The sequence below is a fragment of the Prenolepis imparis genome, unplaced genomic scaffold, assembly GCF_030444845.1.
Source record: "Prenolepis imparis isolate NDT839.2.m4 unplaced genomic scaffold, iyPreImpa1.0 SCAF_5, whole genome shotgun sequence".
NCBI lineage: Eukaryota > Metazoa > Arthropoda > Insecta > Hymenoptera > Formicidae > Prenolepis > Prenolepis imparis.
In genome coordinates, this window is record NW_028141163.1 from 10,585,129 (window position 1) to 10,611,589 (window position 26,461).

Genomic DNA, 26,461 nt, shown 5'->3' on the forward strand with positions numbered 1-26,461 from the left:
AGAACGCCATGCACTCGCGTACGCGTTTGCACCCGACCTATCTCAACCTTCGTCATCGCGAGAGGGCGAATGCCCAGCATGAACAAGAGAAGGTTAGACTAGGTACGGGAACGTCACTAACGGTCTGCGCTCATCCGCCAGAATAACTGGCTGCTTTTGCGCGAGTCTCATGTCGCGAGACTATATATTCTTTGTAAATTAATTTTGGATTTATTTTATCAATTGCATATAGCAATTAGTTTGAGAATGCATTTTATGCTGATGATGATATTTGGGGTCTAAAAAATGTATTGATGTTTGGAATAATATAGAGCAGCTACTATAAGCAGCAACTGAGAGAGTGATTTTAAGAAGAATATATATACATATATATATAAATGTATATTTTCTTTATATATTTATTTAAAAATGAGAAATGTTTTTTCTACGTTTTTAGTCTTTTAACTTTCTCGATATTATTTGCTGAATAAATTTGGTCTCTCGCGTTCAATTTTTAAATAATAAAAATTGCCTAATGCCTAAATAATGGAAATAACAACAGAAAATATAAATGTGTTAGGATGATTTACTTGTTATTTCTTGCGATAATATAAAAATGACGATTCTATTAAAGATTATTTAATTTTCAATAATGAAATTAATATATGTTGTCGTATAATACGCGAAACGAAATTAATTATTAATTAATATTTGTGCATGAAATATGCAATACATTCTCATTAATATAAAAATATAATATGTTTGTAAAGTATCAAATTTGGGATACGTTTCGATGTGCTAATCATACGTGTCGCAGCAGTCAGCGAGACTATTTGTGTACTTTAATTAGGTATGTAGACCTTAACTCAACAATCAGTTGTGTGTGTGTGTGTGTGTGTGTGTGTGTGTGTGTGTGTGTGTGTGTGTGTGTGTAAGCACCCTGAGGTTGGTGCCAAACATAATTTAGTTTGATCCAACCTCTCATCGATACTATCGTAAACATAACTTCAATAATCTGCAAATGACAGTCTTGGTGAATAAGTAGTTCAATGAACGTATTATACATTGTGTGTATGTTAATCATTAAATATTATATACGTTGAATATATAAATATTCTTTTTTACCAATTTAGGGAAAAAATAAAATATATATACCGCATTTTACAGCACAAAACTGATAATTATATTTGAAATTATTTTAAATTATGCGACTAATCCCGAGAAGAGATAAAAAAATTTTTAAAGACATTTTTTTTACAGAGGTATAATTTGTTTTATTTTTTTTGTCCCGAAAAATTGATCATCAAAAACACATATATTACATCTAACTTGTTATTATGATACTTTTGTTGAATTCAATGCAATTTTAATCAGGTTTTTTATGTTAGATTTTCGTATCCTTTAATTTGCTGCAATTTTACGCAATATATGTATATCTCGCATTAAGGCCGCCAGTAGAGTCTTTAACGACAAATATTACACGTTTGCATCAGAGAGAGAGAGAAAGAGAGAGACGCGTCGCCGCAATATATGCGATTCATGTGTGATATGCACGCGTATCATGGTCACCGAGAAATTACAAACCTCGCGAGTAAAGTCGGTCTGGATTAGAACCCACCATGGACTACTGCGCGCTCATCCGCCAGAATAACTTCGAGTTTGCATAATACATAGCTCTCGTGTTTCGGCGCAACATTCTTATCGCGTCACTCGCAATCCGTGCAATTTAATGCGACAGTATTAAAACCGGTGGTTTCAGCATTCTGATTAACACCGTAAATATATTATATTATGTTGCAATCGTATACTTATCATAATTATAGAGTTTCTCAATCTATATGTGTGATCTAAAAATCAGATTTAAAAACGTAGTTAAAAGCACGAGTTATTTCAAGTGCTTTGACATCTATTTATAGTCGTGTCAAGAAAACAGTCTAGTGAATAAAAAAAAAGTTAAAATAGAAAAAAAGGTTTATATATGTTATACGAATATGTTATAATTTTGATTTTCGCAAAATAAAGAAATTTATTAGGTAAATTCTTTTTGTACTCTTGATATTAATTCTTACTCTTGTTCAGAATTGTCGACGCATTTGTTATATAAGATAATATTATTCATGATTAGCAATATGATTAAATGTATCAGTTATTGTATTATATTTAAAATTAATAGTGATCTATGTGTGTTAAAAAAAGAACGTATGTTAAAAAAAGCATTCGCATTTTGCAAAAAATATTCACATATTAACGAATTATTCTTTTGAATGTAATGACAAAAAATATCAAGAATACAACATATCAATATGAATTATACTGATTTATATCTTGAAATCTGCTTCAATTTCAATGCTATTCATGCTCCTAATATTATCTTCTTCGCGTTTAGCAAATATAGAGAAGTGCAAAAGCAACGTTAAGAAATGCATTTTAATAAATGTATCAAGGTGTACAAATATCAATGCTTTTATAAAAATATCTATGTACGCTGACTTCAAAGTCACTGTCAATTACTTCTAACTTTTCAATATGCAGTATTCATCATTTTTTATCATATATATATTTTTTATAATATATGTATGATTTCTTTTATTTTTTAGTTTCTATAGGACTTAAGTAATGTCACTGTTTTATATTTTTAAATAGAAAAATTTCATTAAATCCTTTTTTCCCGATAAGTTCTGGTACGAAAGGTAAAAGTTAAACAATAATTACAATAAAAACGAATAAACATCGCTACGGAAAATGTATACAATCGGATGTTTATAGTCGGACGACATATATTGCATGGCCGTCTACATTATAGAAGTTCTCTTAATAGCCAAGGTTGATAGAATTCATTAAAAAAATGATCTCTTTTTCTCTCCCTCTCCCTCTTCTTCTCTCTTGATCTATTTATTGCGTGTCTTCAACGCTTGCATCAGCATCCTTGTGCACATACCTACGAACGCCGTTTTTCTCTTCCTGATCATGACGAGGCGAGGTATATTTAGGTGGGCCTCGTCCTTCATAACAGTTTGTCAAACTAATTCACACAAAATTCGGTCTGCCGGAGGAAATTACGATCGGTGGCGACCTAGACCTTTCGACGTTGAATGCGTACGCCACCCGCAATTTGCATCGCATTAATGTGTATTTTTTCTTCTTGTTTTTTTTTTACGCGCGCGCTCTCTCGTTCCATCAATGACACGCGGCTTGTTTACGCGGTAGGTAGGTAGGTAGATGGGTGTCGATGTGTATCTCGCGGCGTGTGACGAACAGCGAACAAGGTTCCTAATCGTATAATTCGCGGAAAAATTATGCAGATGATAATTCGTTAATAAATTGAATGTTGTTTTTTCTTAGAAGATGCGAAACTCGTCGAAAGGCTGTGTTATTGTAATTATAAATTTCTAGGACATCTTGCGTATATGTATATCACTTTATCCTTTCTACTTTAATATAATATATTTACAATTCATAGATTACATAAATTTATTTATCAATTTTCTTCCGAATATAATAAAATACTTAATTTTATTAATTTTATAACGCGATATTGAAAATATAAAGTGAAATACTATACTACTTTGTATAATATACTTCATTGTAAATTATGAAACAAAATAAAATACTCATTAGTCATTTTATGTAATGATAATTGCAATGTTATTAACACATTAAATACGAGTTCCGATTAACTTTACAAAATTTATCTCGATTTATCCCGATACAAGGAGAAGAGAGCGAAGCTATTTTACAAAGCATTTATTCCCTCCTTTCAATTGACTCTCTAATGATAATTTATATAATTTCGTAAATACTGTGTATGTTTTGTATATGTTGGTTATATGTTGCGCGTATAAGGTAATGTGTGCATCCTATATAGCATTCAAAATATTAATAATATTAAATTCGATAAATGAAATATTCTCAGTATTCTCAACGCAGAAAATATTGTTATCAACTATTTCAATTATTTCATGTAGACTGTGCTTGTCTAAGCGCATCTTACGACTTACATCTTTTTCCGCAAAAGACATCCGAGGTATGAAAAGCGTAGCCTGCTTGCTTGCGATCCTCTCCAAATTTCGCACCGAGAAAGGATCGTCGGGATGTAACCATGTGGTTGTCAGCGATTATTGGCTGATTATCACCGATGGTTCCCTCTCGTCACCACGCACCAACACACAGGTTTTCACCTCCCCCGGATCACACTAGGCGTTTTCTTAATCGGAGACACGTCTCCGCCGCCTGGTCCGTTTTCTCAGGCACTTGCACGCGCACTTGTTGTTCCTCATTTGTCCGACACTTCCGGTACCACCCTCGCCGTCTCGTCGTCGGTTTTTTCTGATTTTTTTTCGCTGGGAACACTTCCCGGTGACCGCGGAACTCTTACCGAGACACCCCAAGAATGTTTTGTTTGCGACACACACTACCGCGATATTTTATAATATTTAAAACAAATATATATACATGAATATATAATTATCGAAGCTTAGACAGTAATTGCGTCGGACGTGTATAGGCTTTGTGTGCTTTTTATGCGTGAGATCTATAAATAATTTTCTTTTTTTGCAGACGGATCTCGTCTAGAATGGAAAGACGGTGGAACGAACAGTGCTCGAGCTATCGCCTATCGGTAAGTGTGTTGTTATCTTTTGTCCCAATAGCAACAAACAATAGCTTGTTTATTATGCTTCTTCTCCCTTTCCTGGGTTTTCCAGTTCCTTCGCATTACTCTTCGCGATTCGAGAATAATCACGTGATCGATACCGATTTTATCCGTCAATGATTTTCCACGATATCACTTTTACTCTCCATTAACTTTCTTATCCACTCGCTATTTTTTCTCAATATATCGAATAGCGACTCGCTCGAAATCAATTTTTCGACAAAATTGAAGCTCGTCGTCATAAAATGTCGAAATATATACGCGAGTATATTTCCAATCGATCGACGTGGAGCTGTCAATAGTTCTCCATTAAATCAAAAACCAATCGTGTAGATAACTCTTAATTCATTGCAACAATGTTATTCCCGACTACTACGTAAATTAATTAACGTTACGCGATCACTTGCTCGATTCTACGCGATCGTCGATTTTTCGGTCTGATTTTTGAATCATTCAAAAAACTCTTCCGCTTTCAAGTACTTTTCGAGAATCGTCCACATTTGACGCAACGAAATATATTAACAAATTAATTCCTCCGATCACTTCGTAGGGACGATGAAATTTCCAATTGTCAGATCGATTATTATATACCGACGAGTTCTTTTTTTTCTCTCACGAGAGATCTCTTGCGATTGAGTTCACTGCACGCGTTTATTTGTCTTCCTTTATGTGCGTGTATGTGTACATGGATTAAAATGGCAGTCAGTCGGGCGACGGTTAGATAACATCCTTTATTTTTCCTCTTATTTCGCGGCTCGTTTAATAAGAAATTGCGCGGTTACTGAACCACCGGGATTCTTCTTGATAGAAGAGAGAAAGAGAGAGATTCCAAAATCTTTCTTGAACGTCGGAGGAAAATAACCCAAGTCTCGACGCTTATCGTCGATCATAACTTGTTTTCGCAATTTGAATAATTTTAATCACCAATTTTGACTCCGCGAAATAGTCTAATTCTCTCTCTCTCACAAGTGCGAATTTCCGGCCGCGATTTCATTAAATTCAGTTCTTCTCTCTTCCAAAAATGGCAGTGTCTCGTTAAATTAAAGCGGCAGTGTTTTGTGTCGTTCGTTCGAGGGTTTCCCTTTCGGTCTCTTCTTTTCGTTGATCCCGCGCGTTGTTTCGGAAACGCGCATGCCCGACCCGGAAAGGATCCGCGTGTGACTTTGGCCGTGGTTCGTGTCGAGCTTGGAGGAAGGAATCGACGGCGGCGGGCGAGGCAAAAGAGAGGCTTCTCGATCGACTTTCGTGCTCAAAATCCCCCGTCTTCGATTTTATTTTACAATTGGCAGTGTTTTCGTTTCGAGATCAGAGTGGCGGTGGGTCGGGTTTTCACGTTGCTGGCGCGCGTCTGGACGTCGTCATCATCATCATTATCATTGGACGTCGCCGTCGGGGTTTAACGACGTGCAGAGGAAATTAGCTGGGTAGCTAGTTCGCGATGCTCCAAATGCACATGGCGTAGCGTTCTAAAGAGGTTTACGTAAACGGTAGCGAAAGGGAAAGAGAGGAGAAGAGAAATATTCTCGCTCGATGGCACTTCCGGTTCGAGTACTCTATCTCTCTCTCCTCGGCGAGCGTTTTTCCGACCTGGCGATTGTATTTATACAGATATTCGATCGATCGAGAATTTTAAATCAAAGCTGCAAATGATCTGAAGATGATTTCCTTCGCCGCGTCTCGACCGGGTAATCGACCTTCGTGGACCAGCGCGGATTACGTCGCGCTCTCGCGCGGGATGGATACAAATTTAATGATCGGCCTCGTTAGAATGCCACACGGACGACGGTCGCGTGTCGAGGGCAACGTCCGCAGCCAATAATTCTAGAATTGTCCGAGCGCGCTTCGATTTCTCTCGCGCAACCAACCACCTTCTCCACCTCCTCGGCGATGGTTCGACGATTTCCCTTCGCCTTCTCGCCACGCCGACCTTCCGAATTGACGCGCGGGCACACTCCGTGACCTCTGCGGAAAAAGTAGAGCGAGGGATTCGGCCGGGTCGAGTGTGCGGACGTCACACACTCGGGTGGCGGCGCCGAAACCGAGTGGCAGGTTGTCGTAGGTCACACACATACACATACACACGTACGTACGTACATACACAGGCACACGCGAATTGCTCGGCCTGTCGCGAGACCGGCCTACTTCCGGTTCCTCTCTCCCTCTCCCTCTCTCTCCCTTTTCCTCTCGATGCACCAACACGTGGGGATCGAACGCGCGTAATCCTTGGAGCGGGAGAGGAAGGGGCGCGACGAGGGGTTCGCGGATCGAAATTCCGGCCGATCGATACCGATTATCGTCGCCAGCGGGTTCACCAGCGGGTTCACCACCGGGTTCACCACCGGGTTCACCACCGAAATCCGTCTCGGATCCGGGATACGCGGTTCTTCGGTCCGAGCCGACGATCGCGCGTCGCGTCTCTCCTTCGTCCTCTTCTTCGTCGTCGTCGCAGGGATGCGTCGTCCGTACACGTGTGCGTGTGTACGCGCGCGGGCATGTAACGTGTGTCACCGCCGTCGTGCCGAGTGGAGGTGCAAAACCGACGAGAGTGTTGTGTCAAGCTTCTCGAGTTGGCTTCGACAAAGTAGGGCGACGACTGGGACAGCGGCCACGGGCACCGACGCTGCCTCGCTCTCGCGCTCACCGACGACGAGGCGAGAGAACCCGTGGCGCGCCGTGCAGCGGAGGAGTCGTGGAAGTGGAAGAGAGAGAAAACCCTCCTCGCGCGCGTAAAACGGCAGCGACCGCGCTCTACGTTCTCCAGTAGGGGAACTTCTGACGCCGCGTTGCGCCGCTGCAACAAGCCACCGCACCGCCGTTCGTCCATGCACACCGAAAACCAAGCTCTCGCATCGCGATTCTCTCTATCGTGCTATTCGCTATTCACTATTTGCGCGCGCGAAACGGAACACGGCGCGTTTAGATGAAAAATAATCATGACGTAAAAGTCAGGTATTTAGGGTGTGCTTTAGGAGTCCCTTCTTCCTCCTCCTCTCGACACGTATTTTATTCCAAGACTGCTTGATGAATGATATGAATTGAATGATGATAAAAAGTTTACAAGAGTGATAAAATGCACTGGACAATCTCTAGATTTCTTCAAGCAATATTTTATACGATATTTAGTCTTAAAATTTGGGGAAAAGTTATAACTTTGTTAAAATAATTATGAGAAATTATAACGCTTTACAAAAATAATTATGACATGAAAAAATAGGACCCTCTTTACACGCATTTTATTCCAAGATTGAATGGTGAATTGATATTGGTGATATGTGGTATTTAATGATAATAAAATATGCCGAACAATCTCTATGATTTCTTCTTAAATCAATACTTCATACGATATTCAGTCTCAGAAATGGAAAAATTATAACACTTTATAAAAATAATCACAAAAGTTAGGTATTTAGGATGTGCTTTAGGATCCTTCTATATGCATTTTATTCAAGATTATGTAATAAATGACTTGATGATAATTAAATATACTGGACAATTTCTACGATTTCTTAAATCAATATTTCATGCGATATTCAGTCTCAGAATTAGGTAAAATTATAACGCTTTATTTTAAATGAATTGAAAGATTTTAGTTTAATTAATAATGAATTATTTTTGGATAATTATTTATAATTACCCGTTCTACAAATCTCGAATCTGTAAATCAATTTTGATCTAGCGAAGTTTGGTTGCATATATGTATCTTGAAGTATGAGATTTTTTTTCTGAAGATATTTTTTTATCGAAAAACCTACAATTTAAACTCTAGTTTATAAAATATCGCATTTCTATGTCGCGACCTTCTCCCTTCGAGTGCGGATGATGCTCCATTTTCGCGATCAGCTGACCGACGTTTGCTCGATTATCGAATTGAAGCCTTTATTTAACTGTGAAAAATTCCCATGAGCTTTGAACATTTCTTCTCGTATCAATCGCGAAAAGATGTCTTGTCACATAGAGTTAACACTAATATATTCTTGTTTATTTAATAATGTCGTGTTTGTTTATTTATTTGATAATGATAGTAACGGTTATTTCAATATGATTTTTTAAATAATTTTATATTATTTTTATGTATGCATTTTTTTCTAATTTATATCGATCCTCTTCGATAAATTTTGGCAAATTATTTTTAAACAAGTTTTAAAATAATAACATGAGATATCTTTACATTCACGGATAATCTGAAAAATGGTTACGCGGTTGACATCGTTACTGCAATCAGAGGACATCATTTTATTCACAGTATTTCTCTCTCGATACGCTAGCAATTTATGATGCTAATATTTCATCCGATATTTCGATGGTAACAGCAATTACGTGCATGAATATGCATCATCTCCTTATCACATTTATCGTCAATAAAACTTTGCATATTGCCTTTGTTTTGTATCTCTAAATGTTCCACTAGAGAACGTGCGGTTATATAGTATATTATACATTCTAATTTTATATGTAAAAAATTATTTTACCACACGGCATTTATCTCTGAAACTTGTCGATATTGCGATTGGTATCAGTTTTCATGATAAACACGACTATCTAAATCGGATTGAATTATCGATTTTTCTTATTTTTACAAATTTATATTGTTAGTCGAACTGTAGTTTCAACGTATTTTTTTGTGACAAAAATATTTCAAAGAGGAAAAAATCGATTATTATAACCAACAATTCTCTAATTTATTTCATTGTATGATTATTAAAATTAATCTCGTACTTCATATACAATTTATTTATATATTAAGAATGGAATATAAAATTCCAGACATTCGGAAAATATAAATATTCTCTTTGCATCCCCTTCATTATATGGATATAAAAAAATTATCATTTGTCTACTTGTGCGGTACAAAAGCTGGTTCCTCCAGAGAAAACAAGAATCAGTCGTTGTGTGTTTGAAATCAAAAGAGAAAGCTACGCGTTTACGAACGATACACCCGTGACAACTCTTCTGACTCCACACGCATTCTTGTTATTCTTTTACGGTCTAGGACACGATGTTCGATAACCGAAAAAAAACTTTCACTTCGCTCCGTCCGTGATCTTCGCGTATTTTTCTCTCATGTGGGGCACGTGTCCTGCCGTGTCACGACGTCTTTCGATCCTCCGATCTTTCGATCAATCTAAATTGCGCAAGAATGTCATTGAAATTATATTCGCGCATTGTTTGCTCTCGAAATAATCCGTCAAAATTTCATACCTCGATATACGTATATATGTGTATATATATATTATACGGGCATTTCGACGTTCAACGCCTGATGCAGTGATTTGTTCGCTGCCGTCTTTACGGAATGATGCCGTATTCTAGAATAGTACGAGCCAGAATAGCACGAGGTGGATGCGCAGAGACATTATGTAGTAATATAATAGTATTATATCTCTCGTTTCGTGGACATATTTCCCTGACAATAAAAACATTTCAAAGTTTCTCAGAAATAACGTATTTGAGATACGTTAGTACATCTGAAACACGTATCGTAGCGTATATAAAATCTATATTTTAGGAATGGATTCTTTCGATAAATCTGTGAAATTTATTTGGACCCAAAGTAATTTGAGCAACGTCTAAAATGTGCGTTGCATCGAAATTTGATGACATGAATGATGATATACAGCTTGCGTTCAAGTAACTCCGCGTCGAAATATTCGCAACAATGTGAAATTTAAACCGCGAAATTTCTCGTTAATCTGATATATTTAAATAATGTAATTCAAAAAAGAGAGAAAGAGAGAAAGCTTCCCGACCTCAATTATAGAAATCAAATTAACAAAAGGTTGCAGTGCATCAAATTAATGTGTGAGTAGATGTCTTCTAATTGAATTTAGTATTTCTCTACTATTTAGTATTCTACCTGTATTAATCTCTTATAACCCAAAATATAAAAATCTAGATAAATATTATAAATATTAGATAAATATTATAGATAATATTTTACAAATAAATTGAATTTTAATTTTCTTAAATATAATAATGGACATATTAATACTAATTTACTGAAATACTAATTATTTAAAAGTTAATAAAAATTAATACTATTTCTATCTAAAATTTATATTTTATACAAATAGTATCGGATTGACCTTATATATATTTGATTTTATAATAATAAAATTTTATAATATGGTTCACCTAGCGTTAACATTGCGACGAGGTAAACAATGTTTATACTAATTGTAAGGTAAATCTCAACGCGACTGCTTAAGTTTAATATTAAATGGAGAAGAGATGGCAAAAGATGTGGCGAGCAAGAAGTTCTCCCGCGAAGGTCATCTGACAATAAATCAGGCGTTAATGACCAAAGAAAGGCTTTATTAACGATCGAATGTGTAATTTTACAAACTCGGTTACGGATATAATATATATCGTCGTAAAGAAAGAAATAGTCCGCGCGCGACACATGGTGAAATGTCGTCATCGATCGGCGCAAGATTTACGATCGATCTTTTTTTTTTTTTTTTTTCTCAAAGACTTTTCTCAAGGATTCACGCGAATGCCGTATTTATAGTCTCCTCCGGAATGAAATCGAAGTCCTCGTTCTCGCGTCTTCCGCGGAAGATAGTCCTGTCGGTAGAAAGAATGGTCCTATGCCACGAAAGAGAACCGACGAAGGTCGGCTACCATAGGGTGACTTCTCGGAGCACCATAAAGTCGCAAAGATTTTTCGCGATGTTTACCATGACCTCAAAAAATAATAAGTGCTTTTTTTCTCGTTCTTTCGTTTTCCTCGCTCTATTATAGTTGTAATTATATTCGCTCGTAGATAAACCTGATTTTTTTATTTCAAAACGATGAAACATAGGCGAGAATTTATTACACCTTTACACTTTTCTTTTAGCGCGTTGCGCTACTGCGTATATCTCATCTCTTCTTGAAATTTTCGCGTAAAGATAAACCGTGAATTATATATAATCTAAGCACAAATTAAGAGAAATTTTTTTTCTATATGTTCTAACAAAGTAAATAAATATTTGCAACAATAATTTATTTTCAGACAGTAAGCACGATTTAATCGAGTCTTTAAATTATATTTAATATGATTTTTGGATTTATATATAGTTTGCTTTATCTAATAATATATATTATCTAATAATTTTTATTTTTAGATTTAATATTTTTTTGCATTTAGTTTGTTTTAGTTAATATATATAATAAATATATGTTATATATTATCAATATTTAAAATAAAAATTATTATATATATGTATAATATATAATATATTATTATTTAACATTTTATATTCAAGCATTAGATTTTTGACATATTACACGTTTTGATAATTAAATTTAGTTATAATTTTCTTTTTTTCTCATTTACAAGCGTTTTTACGTCTAAAGTGTTGCATTGAAAATTATTTTCTTATGGTTCATCGAAACAACTCTCTCGTCAGACGGCAAGTCCGAGAGAGGCCGATTCTCGTGCTCGCGATGTTAATCATGATCACGACGGAATTTCGCGTGGCCGAATGGACGAGGAGTGTTTCTGGTCGCGATCTTGCCCAGATGACCTTTCGACACACAATCGTTTCGGTCTCTTTTGTCATTTCGACACATATTCGGATCGACCATTGTTCCTCGCGACGAACAATCTATTTCCTCTGTTGGATATACACTTTCGTTATTGTGTCTAATAACGCGTTAGTTTCTGTCGTCATCATTTTCGTCGTATAGGAAGTATGTCAGTCTATTCCACAATTAGCGATAGCGTCTCTATTAGGCGGGAGAAAGCATAATTATGTGCTCTTAAAATTCTTAACCAACCTCTTTTTCGCCCTCGTTAAACAACCACGATGGCGCACAATCGCAGACGTTATCTCTCAACGGAATTATATATTCAGGATTATACAACTTTCTTTTTTTAATCGTCAGCTAGTGCATCAAGTATGATCATAGTCTAAATATATCATAAAGTATCGGGAAGAGAAAGAACTTGTTTATAATTACGCAAAAAGAAGGATCACTTACATATAATTGCAGACATAATCTTAAAAAAATTAACAGAGCAACAAAAAGAATTTACAGAAAGGCATATTTTATTATTCGCGTTACTATATTGGATTACTATCTTAAGTCAAATAAATTTTAGTTAAACGAATGAATTGATTATAATATAAATTTAAATTATTCAAAAAGTTTGAAATTAATATGACACGTGGATTAAATATTCAACAAACGCTCTTGACGAAAAATTTCGAGTGTATATATTTGGACCCGCGGGATTATATCACCGCGAGTCTGTTGATGACGGCGGAAGTGGAAGAAAGTTCGTCCGATCAGACCGTGCGGCGGCCGTATCGTGGGAAGGCAGAGCTCTCCGGTATATACGGACATTTCACTCTCGACGAGTTGCTTGGATAACGGGTCTCCGCTCGCGGCGACGACGGCGGCCGAAGCAGGCGAGAAAGAAGGGAAAGTAGTTCTGTGAGTCAGTGGGGCTTGCGGTACCCCGCATACGGACGTCCAACGGTTGTTAAAGCGGCGGACTCTCCGGGATCCGCCGCGATCGATCGATCGATCCTTCATCGTGTAATGGTAATTCAAATCAATCGCGCTTTTTGTCCGAATATACGTTTTTGAACAATTGAGAGCCTTCTCTTTTGCGCAAGTTGCCTTAAATCCATACTTGGAAAAAATAGAGATTATAAATACAAACTGCATTCTAAAAAATATTGAACTATTATTAGATTATATATTTTTTGAAAAGCTATATTGGAAGTTTCATACATGCAGCGTGTTGCAAGTTCTATTTCTTTTTTAATATGCATTTTAGGAGCAACATTTTTCAATTAATTTCTTCTCATGTGGTATTTTTAATGAGCATTAAAAATCCTATTATAATCAAACTGATGAGTGGATAGAATTTTTAGATGAAATTATTTTCACTTCAGAAATTATAAAAACTCTTGTTTTTCTTATATATATAACTATTTAAAAATTTACAGAATAAAAATATTTGCGAGCCCATATTTCATATATAAAAATTCTGATACAATCTTGATTCTCTTGTGATGGTTGTTTTTAAAATATTTATTGCTATCTGCATAAAAATATATTATTTAAAATTGGCTTTGGGTCAACTTGTTTGTCCGCTTATGAACTACATATCCGTGCTCGCGGATTATGCGCATATGTAGTTAGATAATCAGATATCGCAGGGCATTTATAATGCAATTGGAATGCGCGAGAAAATACATATCGACGCATATGCATTTATGCGAAGACAAGTTTTCTAATCGTGTAAGCGGAATGATTCGCGCACAAAGTGATCATCATTATTAAAATACTTAAATCAATTTTGCAGAAATGTAACATTTTTTTTTTTTTTATGATACATCGACGCGAGACAATACATAAATCAGATGTATCGAGCGACAATGAAAACTTGATATTTGTGACGAGAAGAATGCTCGTAATAATTAATTTGTCTTTCTCGATTACGGATTCACTCGATTATAAGGCCGATTATCGGAGATATCAGGGGGCGGCGTACTGTTTCGTGTAATTAATGTCGGAGTGATTAGACGAAGATATTGGTAATATGTAATAGGAAAGGGGGGAAGGATAACATTTGTTATATAACGAGCGACGTTTACGAGATCGCGTTACGCGTGATATTAGAAATACAAAATAATTATTGTAACTCATTGAACGGGAGAAAAAACAAAACTGTACGTCGTCTGTACATGTGAAGTCGGAGAAATCGGTGCTTTCAATGTTAGTAATTTTTTCCAGCGAAACTGATTCCGCCTTTCACACTGCCGGACAGAGCGACAATTATTCTGAGATTATCAGACATCGTCGTAACTCATGTCGTGACGTCGGCGACATATCGAATTAGAAATTATTAACGCCGAGTTAAAACCTGTTTATACGTACATCTCGTAATAGTTAACGTTATACATTCGCGTGATTGCAAAATACGTTGAGATAAATAATACATATATGTATTGTACCTACATATACATACCTATATAACTTGGCATTTTAAACCAGAGAAAAGTAGAAGAAGTAAATGCTTCTTTTTTCAGATATATATTTACATATATATATATCGGAATAATAAATTATACATAGGTATTTTTAATATTTATAGAGATATAGATATTTATAGAGATTATATATTTATAAAAATTACAATTCTTTATTAGACGATTGATATATCGCGGAGCTTACTGTTATGTTAAATATTTGATCTAGTGATTCGATTGTTTTACCGCGCGTTCTCAATCCGAATTATATAATTTAGATTGTCGAAAAGTCGAACGATAAAGAATCGAACGAAATATAATATATGATTCTTTGTATTTATTGCCGAAAAATATTTGACCTAGTACTACTATATACATACGCGAAATATTAAATTGTACAAGCATTTTAAAATAATCAATTGCCCGGCTGATAACTGCTAATTATAATAATTATGCAGAATGATATATTATATATCCCACCATCGCAGCTATACACAGGAATCCAAAAATATAAAAAATGATAAATTATCGTTTCGTTGCAAATTTTACGGACAATTATTTTTTTAAAGATTCTTAGAGTCAAATATATTTCATCTGATTACTTATCATTCGACTTTTTTCGACGATTTAAATATAATTCCGATTGAGAACGCGCAATGAAATAATTGAATCGCAAAATCGAGTAAAAGGGATAAGCTGATACATTAACCGTCTAATAAATAATTAATCTCTGTATTTTAAAATACTTGTATAATTTAATATTCTTCGTATATACATATATATATATATTAGTAAGTTTTTATTTTGATAAAATATAATGTAAATGTTGCTTAAATATTTTATATAAAATTGTTAAAATGTTAATATTAATTTATTTTTATCATTAAATCAATATCACTTTATTATCATAAACCAATTTGATTTTTCTATTTTCTAATCAAGAAACGTGACTATAATGTCTTAGAAATTTTCGCACACATATACAATATATGTTGATTTTATATGGTCAATACTAATATAAATAAAACATGACTGTACGCGCAACAAAAAGTTATCTTTACGTCTGGTTGTTCGGTATAAAGATTTTCTGGGACAAGAATCAAGTTCTTTGATAGTGATCGTTTAAATTGTTTCATTCTTCCATCATGTTGCGGCACTTTTTTAACCCAACGATTTCTAAATTCAGTATAACAGAAATGTGAATATGTATGCATTACGTGAGATCATTAATGTGTGAGCTATTACAAGTCTATTGCAATTATTGTAATTATAGGAAATAAAATTAAAATTTGAAGAAAAATAAATTTCGATATTATATAAAGAAAGGAAATGTCTCTTATCTCTGTGTAGGATTCAAAGATAAAATTAATTTATAATAAAAGGGAAATTTTATATAAAGGAATTTTTACATAAAATCGAAATATATTTGAAATAATTATATATCACTATATTTTTTACTGCGTAAAATAAATACACTAAACTACTTATTCTAATAACAAAGCTTTATTTTATATAACATCTGTTCAATGTTTATACAATCCTAAAATTTCATCAATTATTTATATAGTTAGTAATACTTGTTACCGCAATTTCGATTATTAATATAATTATGTTTAGGCAAATATAGTTTACATTCCAATTAGTAATGAACCGACATGAAATATCGACACAGAATTGATAATAGTATTAATTTCAGCCAATTAATTATATTCATAGACGCGCTGTCGTTTTCGCATTAGAAATATTAAATCAGAAATATCTTTGACTTTAATGCAACACATCGATGTCGTTTGATATAAAAGTTAACATTTTGCAATCAGTGAATGCTGTTCCTTAATAATGTACAAATAAAGTTTTCAATCGGTTCACTCGGTGTACAAAGTGACAAGTCGATCAAGGACTATCTTAGAATCGCAACGATTCATATATTATTGTTCACCGTGAGAACCTATGTTCGAGGAGAACGTAATGATGCGTTTGTTCCATGGGAACCAACGAATATTGTTTATAATGCAATTAATCTCTTATTTATTTATTTACTAGACAGAACAAGTGCGCGCAGGCGCGCGCGCTATTTTATTCAAAGATTTAATTTAATTTTATTTAATTTAATTTTATTTTAAACAACTGTCAAAACTGTTAACCTTCGCGATGACAGCCGCTCGATTAATATTTTTTGACAGAAATCAGCTGATAACTGTCAAAAATATTAATTGAATTTAAAGTTTTATAAAATATTATTTAAAACATATTATATTATTTTATTTTATTTTATTTTGAACAAACTGTCAAACTGCTAACCCTCGCGATTACAGCCTCTCGATGCTACGAATATAACGCATAACGCGAATCGAGACAACCAATCAACATTGCGGAAAAGCGACAACAATACATGCGAGAATCGACTTTGCATGCACTGTTTAGAAAGGGATTTGTTCTGGGATCGTATAAAGAAAATTAGAATATTCGAAAAATATTTCGTCACTATTCCGAATATTTGCTTGAAAATTATTATATTCTCGAATTACGCGAAATAAAAATAATATAAATAATTAAAATCTCGAAAAATTTAAAGAATTATCAAAATACAAAAGTTATTTGATCAATTATACACAGATTATACATTGATCAATAATTACACAGATAAATTCTTCTAACAAAAATTGTTCGCCAATTACGAATAAACAAATTAATTGTTACCGATTGTATAGATAATATTATGTCTATCTCTCTGTTACAAATATATCCTCAGAGACATTCTAAGATGAAGTATGAAATTGTGTATGTAAAGGCACATGTGTGTGCACGCAAATAGTACGAACGCAGTTCCCTTTTAGGCAACAATAAACGTAGGTTATTTATCGCTGCTATTGTACATTGCATGTTGGGGAAACCTGCCTAGATCAACTTGAGTTTAGATATAAGAAAAAAAAATACGTCAAGGGAGAGATACGAGAGAATGAATGTGAAGGACAAAGAAATGGACAAACAAATTGTGTCTCTCAGAGTTTAAGGAAACGAATGAATCGCAGAGATTCATTAATCTTGTCCTAGATCACGAGACTATATTTTCCGAGAAATCTAAGTTCGCAACAAGTTCTCAAAAATGCAGTTTCGAGCTACTTGAAAAACAATGTAAAATAATAAGAGAGATTTCTAAAAATAAACTATAATATTACAAATACAATCGATCATTGCAAATAAAATATTGCATTTATGAAATATAAAAAACATATTTTTTTGATCTTTTACTAGTTAAATTAAATCTTAATTATTTGTTACATTTAAATTTTTATATTCTATTAAACTCTTTATATGCTTTAAACTTATTCTATTATTATTAGACATAAATAAAAGCTTAAAAATATTTATGTTTGCAGATTTACGTATTATTAAAAAAAAAGATTATTTATGTTTTTCCCCTATTATTATTCAAAATAATATGACAATATGTCTTAAATATGTTATTACTATTTCTTATTGATTCGAGAGAGCAATAGAAACTAGATAAGCTATCTATGTCTAAAAAAGGAAAATGAAAATAATATATTATTGTAGATGAGAGATAATGATCTGCATAGTGACGTCGATTTATTGGCAAAGATGCTTTTAGGAAATGTATCGCTTTTGCTTATTATGGCAAGAAACCGAGGATTTCCGTGTCGACCTGACCTTTCTCTTCGCTGTTATTCTTCTTTTTTTGAGTTGAGCATAAGCAAAAAGAGAGGGAAGTCTTTAGCTGTGTTAAGCTGCGTTCTTAATCGCAGCACAATTTATTTTCGGTATCGAATAGGGAAGCACTTCATCAATGGAAATGCATACTGCACGATATTCTAGACTAGATGGTCATTAATATCGCGAATACTTAATCTCTGTTATATTTTTTATTTGGTTGTTGCTCGATTTGTTTTGTTCATCATGAATTATACACTCGTATTAGAGTATCTCGATTGAGGTATCTAAAAATAAAGAAAAAAAAAATATAATCAACGTTGTTGTAAAAAGCATAGGTTTTAATTATTCTACGATCTATTAAAAGTTAATATAAGAGCAAATTTTATAAAAATAATTTTAAATATGCTATTAACTCAAAACGATAAATTTATATTTATGTTCTTACATCATAGAAAATAATTTACTTTCATTTTTGACATTTAACATGATCTCATATACTTTCTCCCGATATAAATTTTTGATCGCACTATGCGATAAAATAAATACTTCTAAAATGAAGAGACAGAAATTTCTATACGCAATTAGATTGAAAATATTTTTTCCACTTCCGTATATAGCGAGCAAATTTCATGCTGTACGACGCGACGGGGTTGAACGACCTCTTTAAGTGTTTAGCACGGTTGAATGGCCTCGGCGGCGGCGATGACGGCGGCTTGCCCCGCGACTTGCGGCTTGATTTTTTAAACAATGGGGAAAGTCTCTCGCGAAAGCAACCTAAGGCGAGTAATCGTGACGGAAGTGAATCGCGCGCGCACAGAACTGAGGACAGAGAACTGAAGAAGGAGAATCCTTTCGTTTTCGCCGCGAGTGTGGGTCGCCATAAGTTTACCCCCCGTGACTTGTTGTATATACACATGTATACATATACGTATGTATGTATATATTTTTCGCGTACGAATATTAACGAGACGACGCCTTTCACCGCTTGCCACAAAATTGCGCGCCTTAATGGACCGTGCGTTGTCGCATTACGAAACCCAAGTCCTCGACGCCTTCGGCCGGAATTCGGCCGAGGGAAGGTCAAGGGCTGACTATACTGGCCGACCGGCTGCCCGGTATATAAACAGCTTTCACCAGAAACTTTCAATCCCGCACATGGGTGAACCATTAACAATCGAGTATTTTAATTTCTAAACAAAACGTTTTCTCATCTATTCGCTCTATTATAGTTTCATTCACTTTCTGAAAATAAATAAGATTGCTCATGTCGTTGAGTCATGTAAATACAAATAACTAGAGATTATCTCTTTTTATCTGAAGCTGGACTTCTTCTGATACTGTGTAGTTCTAAACATATGTATGTGCAAGAATCGATCGTTAATTTGTGAAAATTTGTCTGGTCTTTGAATTAAACTATGTAGATGAGCCGATAAAATGTATAATTAGCGTATCAACGAAAATAGAGATGTCATTTTTACACGCTTAATTACGCGCTCTAATAAGTGCGAGAAAGAGAGACTATACAATTTTTTTTTATTTCTTGCCTATAATCGATAAAAATTAATGGTTTCTAGATGACTATATAGTAGCTTTATATAATATCTAATAATTTTCATAACAAATATATAAAAAGTGGATGTTTATTCTTGATAATGATTCTTCTTTTCTCATTCTTTCTTATTGGCCAAGTAATACTTTATTTTTGGACAAGATGAAAAAAAGTATACAGATATATACTTATTTTATCACACTCAATTCTATATTCTTGCATTGGTTGATACCGAGAGAGATTTCACATTTCTAGAATCAACATAATCTATTCTTATTTAATCAATTTTATTTGATTCTTTTCTTCCCTATTCTAATTATAAGTTAATCTATAATGTTCATAGTGATTTACGATAACAAGTTCTGTATTATCTCAAAAATTACATGTCTCACGGTTTTAATTCTGAAAGTAGGTATAAAATCATGAAATATAAAAATGTTAAGAGTCAATATATCTACAAAGCTACCGCGTTTTAAAAATGAAAATAGGTCATATTGGCTTGAATGAAGTAGTATTAATAATATCGTGCAAAAAATTCTAGGATCAGTGGTGTAAAAAAAAAAAAAAAAGCTATGTGTGTTTAGAAGGCTCTCGATATGACGCAATTACAGATAACTTCCTCTTTTTTCACCGATTCAATAATACTATGCAAAATATGCGCGCATGTTAAGGTACATTGAATGAAAATTACGATCTCGGTTGAAAATTAAAAAAAGAGGGAAACCTATAATAACATTGAGTTTATAATAGAGAGCATAATAATTTGAGTGTGTATTATATTTCGCGCCATTCAGAGTTAAACACAGAGAGGTGAAGAAGAGAGTGAAAGTCTTGACCGCGTATTCGCGCGATTCAATTTACGTTTTTTTTCAATACGCAGTTTTTCGCTTTTCTTTTTTTCTGCCAATGGCTCGCACATCTTACGTTAGTACGACCGAGACCTCTTCATTCACGCTTATATTGTCTCTGTTTCTTTGAATGAGAGAGTGGGCCGGCGCATCCATGAGAAACGATTATTTCCACATTCGTTCGTTGGTTCGCACGATATATCCGTCGCGTGTACATATAACGCACGCGTGTGCGATTCACGCATACACGCGCGTAGATACGAGTCGAACGAGCGTGTTGATTCCTACGTGCGAACTACGCTCGTAGGATCGATTGCGTAAATGTAGGAAGCGCCGATGCATTCACCTTTTACGCGATGCAGCCTTGCTCCAGCAGTGGCTCTCAATCGGTCTGCCTGTCTCTATATACGGATACGAGTGTTTATGTGTGTCTGAGAGAAAATTAGATATTTTTTTAATCAAACATAGTGTGCAATAAGAAATTCTTTTTCCTCAGCGAAAATCAGAGAAAAGTATCGCATCTTTTCAATTTTTAATGTTTTATATTTCTGTAAAGAAGTTCTCGATTAAAATTTTATTTAATAATTTGAGAATTAAGTTAGTCAAAGATTATGATATTTTGTCATATATATTTTTTGTCCTTTCGAAAATCGAATAGATAGAGATCTAAAAAAAGTTTTAGCCAATATATTATAATACATTCTGATAAAACGTCTAATATATATGAGAAATTTCTGTTAAATAAGTTTTATATTTTTCTAATCAATAAAATAGATTAAATATTAGATCGAATATAAAATTCAAGATAGATTTATAGAATGCTGAAGATATTAATATTTTAAACTTATCGTAGAACATCGACTAATCCTATGTTTAGATGAAAGATATAAGAAAACGAAAATCGTTGAGAACTTCTTGCCTCCGGCCGCGAGGCCAGTAACTTTCTCTTCGTGTCTTCGTTGTCGGCCGATATATCGCGTATCATGGATATCTTGCAGATAATAATCATGCTGCCCACCGTTTATGAGTCAACCATCGTCAATGCGCTAATGATGAGACGAGCATCGGCGCTACGTCATCTTAGCTCGGTAGATTATATGTGTAGTTATAGAAAATGCAGCCATAATGAAACGATTAGAATCGTTTCTTTGATATTTTTATCTTGTGCAAATCTCCAGCAGATATATACAAGTAATATAATAATATTTAATCAATAATTAAATATATAATAGCTAATAAATAATATTATCTATCTATTAATATAAAAATGATAATTCTATTAATATATCCTCTATTATATGAGATTTAATGAATCTACTAGCTACTAACATTTTCATACTTGAATCAAGTATTTCTCGGAGTGTGTTTAAACGCAGCATTATTATATTTTCGAATTTTACCCGAGAATTTCGACTTTACTTTTACTTTAAGTTGTCTTTAATTTCAAGTTGTGGTTTTTTAAAAACAAAAATTGAATTCTATTTTATTTGTAGATATTATTAAAGAATTACTTTTATTTATTGTATATATAATTGCATTGAATTGAAACTTTTTATTAAAATTTTATAACAAATATTTAGATAGATTATTGTTGAAACGGTTTAAATAAAATTGTCCAAAAAGTTTTTAAGTTTTTTTTAGTTTACGCCTTGATACTCATTATTGCACATTGAAAATTTCTTTACTCCGTTCAATTTCCAAGTCACAAAATAATATTGATCAATCTCGCGAATTATTTACGCCGCGCATAATTCGCGGATTAACATTCTTACTTATCATTTAATGATATCTGAAAAATAATTGCGGAAATCGTGGCTTTATCACTTATCTCATGTTTGTGAACTTTAAAATCGCTATGGCCCTCGTATTCTACGCCACTGTTCTCGGTCTTTTCTCCCCCCACTCGGTCCCATCCCACTTCTCTCACGCGATAGAAGAGGGAGAACTCGCCCCTTGCGAAGGGATGATTCAGTGACGTCATTGAATGAAGTAGGGATGGAGAAGGTAGTGGAACGAGAGACGAAGAGTGGTGGAAGATCGTGGGACGGTCGGTAGGGGTTGCCGGGTAATGTCGGGTGATAGCAATGGGGTGAATGACCGACCTAGACTCGAAGTCAGGGGTGTACAATGTATGAAACCACCCGTAATAGCAACCCTCCTTCAAAGCGATCTACAAGGGTAGGCTTTACACTCTCTCTTCCTTCGCTTCGTCCTGTGCTCTTCTCAGCATTATGTCTCTGTGTGTATACGTATTCGTCGTGTGGGAAATATCGAACGCGTAATTCGTGAGGGTTGCGGCTTCACGAGAGCGCGCGAGAAAGAGAGAGAGAGAGAAAGAGAGTGTGCTAAAAACACGTTTCTTTTTTTCGTAACATTGAACACACGTCGAAGTCACTGACGTTAAAGAGCGAACGAACGAAGACGCGCGTGAAAACTTCATCTACAATGTAAATCGAGACTTAGGAAATTCGAGGATATTCTAGGTAAATTCTTACTATCTTGTGAAAAATTTAGCCTCCCTAACTAACTCTTAATTTCATAATTCAATATTATCGTTGAGTAACATCAATTTTTTAGCAATATGATTTTTCTTCTCGATATTTAATAATATAAAAAACTAGATAAATTATATTAAACAATTTATAGTATATACAAGTTTATTATTATACTTGAAAACGTATATAATTATATAATTCTTCCCTATGATTCGGTCATATTTTCGGTTGCGTGGACACATCTCATTCGGTAATGTCTAAATTTAATTGACAAGCCTTAGAATCTCGAGGGTCAAAAGATCATCGATGCAGATCTGCTTTTCCGATTATGCCAATGACTTGGTGTCCTAAAAAGATAAAGGCCGTACCCTAGCCGTCGGTAGATTTAAACTCGGGGTGAGTCTCTCGAGTGTACGGTACGAGGTAACACGATCGATAGATGACCGAAAATAGGATCCACATCCAACCAAGTTCTTCATGATAGCAGTTCTCGCTCCGAGAAATCTTTTAAATACTCGCTCCGCGTCGACAAATTCAATTTCTTCGCGCCGCTGTTAACTTGACACGAATTGATTTTGAGCTATTTATTTTAATTTTGTAATGGTGAATAGATACGCGTCTAGAATACAAATCGGAAGATTAAATTGAGAAATTTATATCGCAGACATTTCTCCGGAGGGATTTTATTATTACAATTATTTTATCACGAAATTATCACATATTCTCTTTCTTCTTCTTTTCTTCTATTTCTTTAAATAAGGAAGACCAATACAATTTTTGTAAATTCTTTTATAATTTTCGCGTTATTGATATGAATAAACATTTTTTATAACTGTTTAGAATTTAAAAAATTTTAAATTTGTATATTTTCAGTAATTATACCTGTTACAAAATTCCTACAAATATTTATATAATAATTGTTTCCACTTAACGATACGAAGAATCTCTTAAAAGTAGAATTAAGACATAGATGGTTCTCCTAATTTTTCGCGTATAAAAATTATTAATTTGTGGAGCGAAAAATTCAAGAGAGATTTCCGCGAAAAAAAAAAGTTCTCGCGCCGGTGATAAACTATCGACGAATTTATTCCCGATGGAGAGAGAATTCCCGCCTTATGGTTGATGGTTTAGGTTTGTTGCATGCACGAGGGTTAGACTATTCTCCGTGGCGTTACTGCCACACCACGTGGCTTGTATTGATCTTCTTCGGCGAACACGACGGAAGGAGGGAAAAGGGAATGGGGAGAAAGGGGAACTAGGGGTTGCTCAATGTGTTCCCTCTATCGAAGCCTCCCTCTGTCGTTCTCCTCCCTCTGTGTGTTCCCCTCTCCTCTTTCTAACGCCCTCTCTTTCTCGACCGCCCTATATATATCTCTCTCGTCGCAGAGGGTAGCAGCCTAGTGCCCCTGCCTTCGGTCGTTCACCCTTCGTATACACTCGATTCTAATTCTCGCTATCTTCTTTCATTCGCTCATCTTGCAGGAATTTCTCTCTTTCTCTTTCTCTCGAAATTTAGAAATTCTTTTTTTTTCCCTTACTTTTCGATTGCAAATCCACTGATTTTTGCGAGTACGAGCTTGTGAATTGTGCATAACAAATTATGAAACAAGATGCAATTAAAATTTAATGATTTCGAAGGAAACTAGTCCCACGATTAAAAGAATTTCAGATTTTTAACGTATCATGTAACAAAAAATTGTTTAAATAGAATATCGAAGTGTATGTATGTGTGTGTGATATATTCCTCTGCTATTCATGCAATTTAACAGCTATCTTTATATAAAAATATTAGCAATTGTAAAATGTATGAATAATGAGAAAATTGAAAAATCTAGCGTTATTAAGTTTTAAAAATAATAGAGAAATGCTTGTTTTTTTCTATAACTATTTATATATAAATTTTAGAACAAAAATTTTACTCTGCAGGCTTATTATTATTAAATGATTAACTTCAATAATAATCGAAAATTGAAAAAAGAAATTACATTCACTAGATTTTTTTATTAAGAAAATTAATTCAAAAATGTGATTTTCGCATTTTTTAAATACAATTATCGATGAATAATTCAAGTATTTATTAGTGGAATTTATAGTTATCATTTCAGACCAAAAACTCGTCTGGAACGATTGGTATTGCACACATACATACACTTACACACACTTACACACTTACATTTGCGAAGAAACTTGATCTTGTTTTACTTACGATCGCTTCGACAGCATTGACAGTGCAGAGATCATAAATCTCAACTCGCGCGGACCGAGAAACGCAGATCTCATAGATCACGTAGAGTATAAGCTTACCTGCAACATAAAGGGAAAAAAATGTCAAAGTGAGTAGGGAAAGGAGGATTATTTCTTAGATCTTAGAGAGTGTGCGCGCGCGACGAAATTAGAAAGTAACTTTTTCATTTGCTTTTTCATACGACCTCGCCCTCTGCGAAAGGTTAAGGTCATCAAGGAGCCGTCAAAATGTTGCGACAGGTATACGCACGCGCATGCACGCGTGTCTTCGTTCGGTATACGCGTGTCGTCAGAAAATACCGTAATTCGTGGCGGCTTTAATCTCAAACACCGTCCAAATCGTCGGCCTTGTCCTGGCGACACATATTCGGGCGCTTATTATCCCTTTTTAACAAAATTTTAATTGCGAAAGCAGTCCGATATATATCTAACACGCGTATTATTAAAATATTATTAAAATATTAAAGGTAAAAATTATTAAAATTATCTTTTAGTAATTTTCATAATTTTTAATCTATGTTAAAAATTATTAAAGTTAAAATAATATAATACTTTACATGATGCTATTTTTATTTTAAATTAATATGAAGCATAGACAATGGAATAATAAAAAATATAAAAGAAATGTTATATCTTGTTTTAGATATATTATAGAGATTATATTGAGATATATTGAGATAATGAAAACTTATTGTTAGAATATAGCTTACTTTAGATATTTATAAAACATTATAACTCTTTAAATAAAATATAAAATGCTTTAAATAACGAGAATTATATAGAGGTATTAAAAGTTAATATGAGAGAACAAATATCAAATAATGATTAATAAATCAAATATTTATTTGTCAAAATTAGCGTGAGACGAAAAAATTGAATTAGAATTTGTTTTTTAAAGTTTCAGATTTACTTTATAGAATATATAGGAAATATCGTTAGGCAAATGTTTAACAAAATTCGAGAGCATTTTGTCTTTTGTGGCACCAAATGTATTTGCGAAATTGTAGTCGACTAGGTCGCATTTACGTCGTCGTTACTTCGGTCACTGTTTT

General features: G+C 34.1%; 2 protein-coding genes across 15 annotated transcripts in view; one reads left to right on the top strand and one right to left on the bottom strand.

Annotated features, from left to right (window-relative positions):
* Nucleotides 1–26,461, bottom strand: part of Hr4 (nuclear hormone receptor 4) — a 175,238-nt gene that overhangs the window by 56,492 nt on the left and 92,285 nt on the right. For 6 of the 11 annotated variants that reach the window (XM_083037577.1, XM_083037574.1, XM_083037573.1 and 3 more), the window contains one exon: nucleotides 25,372–25,469. The exons of 3 other annotated variants lie outside the window; for them this stretch is intronic. The gene's annotated coding sequence lies outside the window, so the exon portion shown is untranslated. Of the gene's footprint in view, nucleotides 1–3,977; nucleotides 7,230–25,371; nucleotides 25,470–26,461 lie in introns of those variants that run through there. 2 more of the 11 variants (XM_083037581.1, XM_083037578.1) reach the window with 1 other exon arrangement.
* Nucleotides 1–26,461, top strand: part of LOC145935871 (uncharacterized) — a 271,196-nt gene that overhangs the window by 42,057 nt on the left and 202,678 nt on the right. For all 4 annotated transcript variants that reach the window (XR_014425293.1, XR_014425294.1, XR_014425295.1 and 1 more), the window contains exon 5: nucleotides 4,537–4,597. The gene's annotated coding sequence lies outside the window, so the exon portion shown is untranslated. The remainder of the gene's footprint in view (nucleotides 1–4,536; nucleotides 4,598–26,461) is intronic.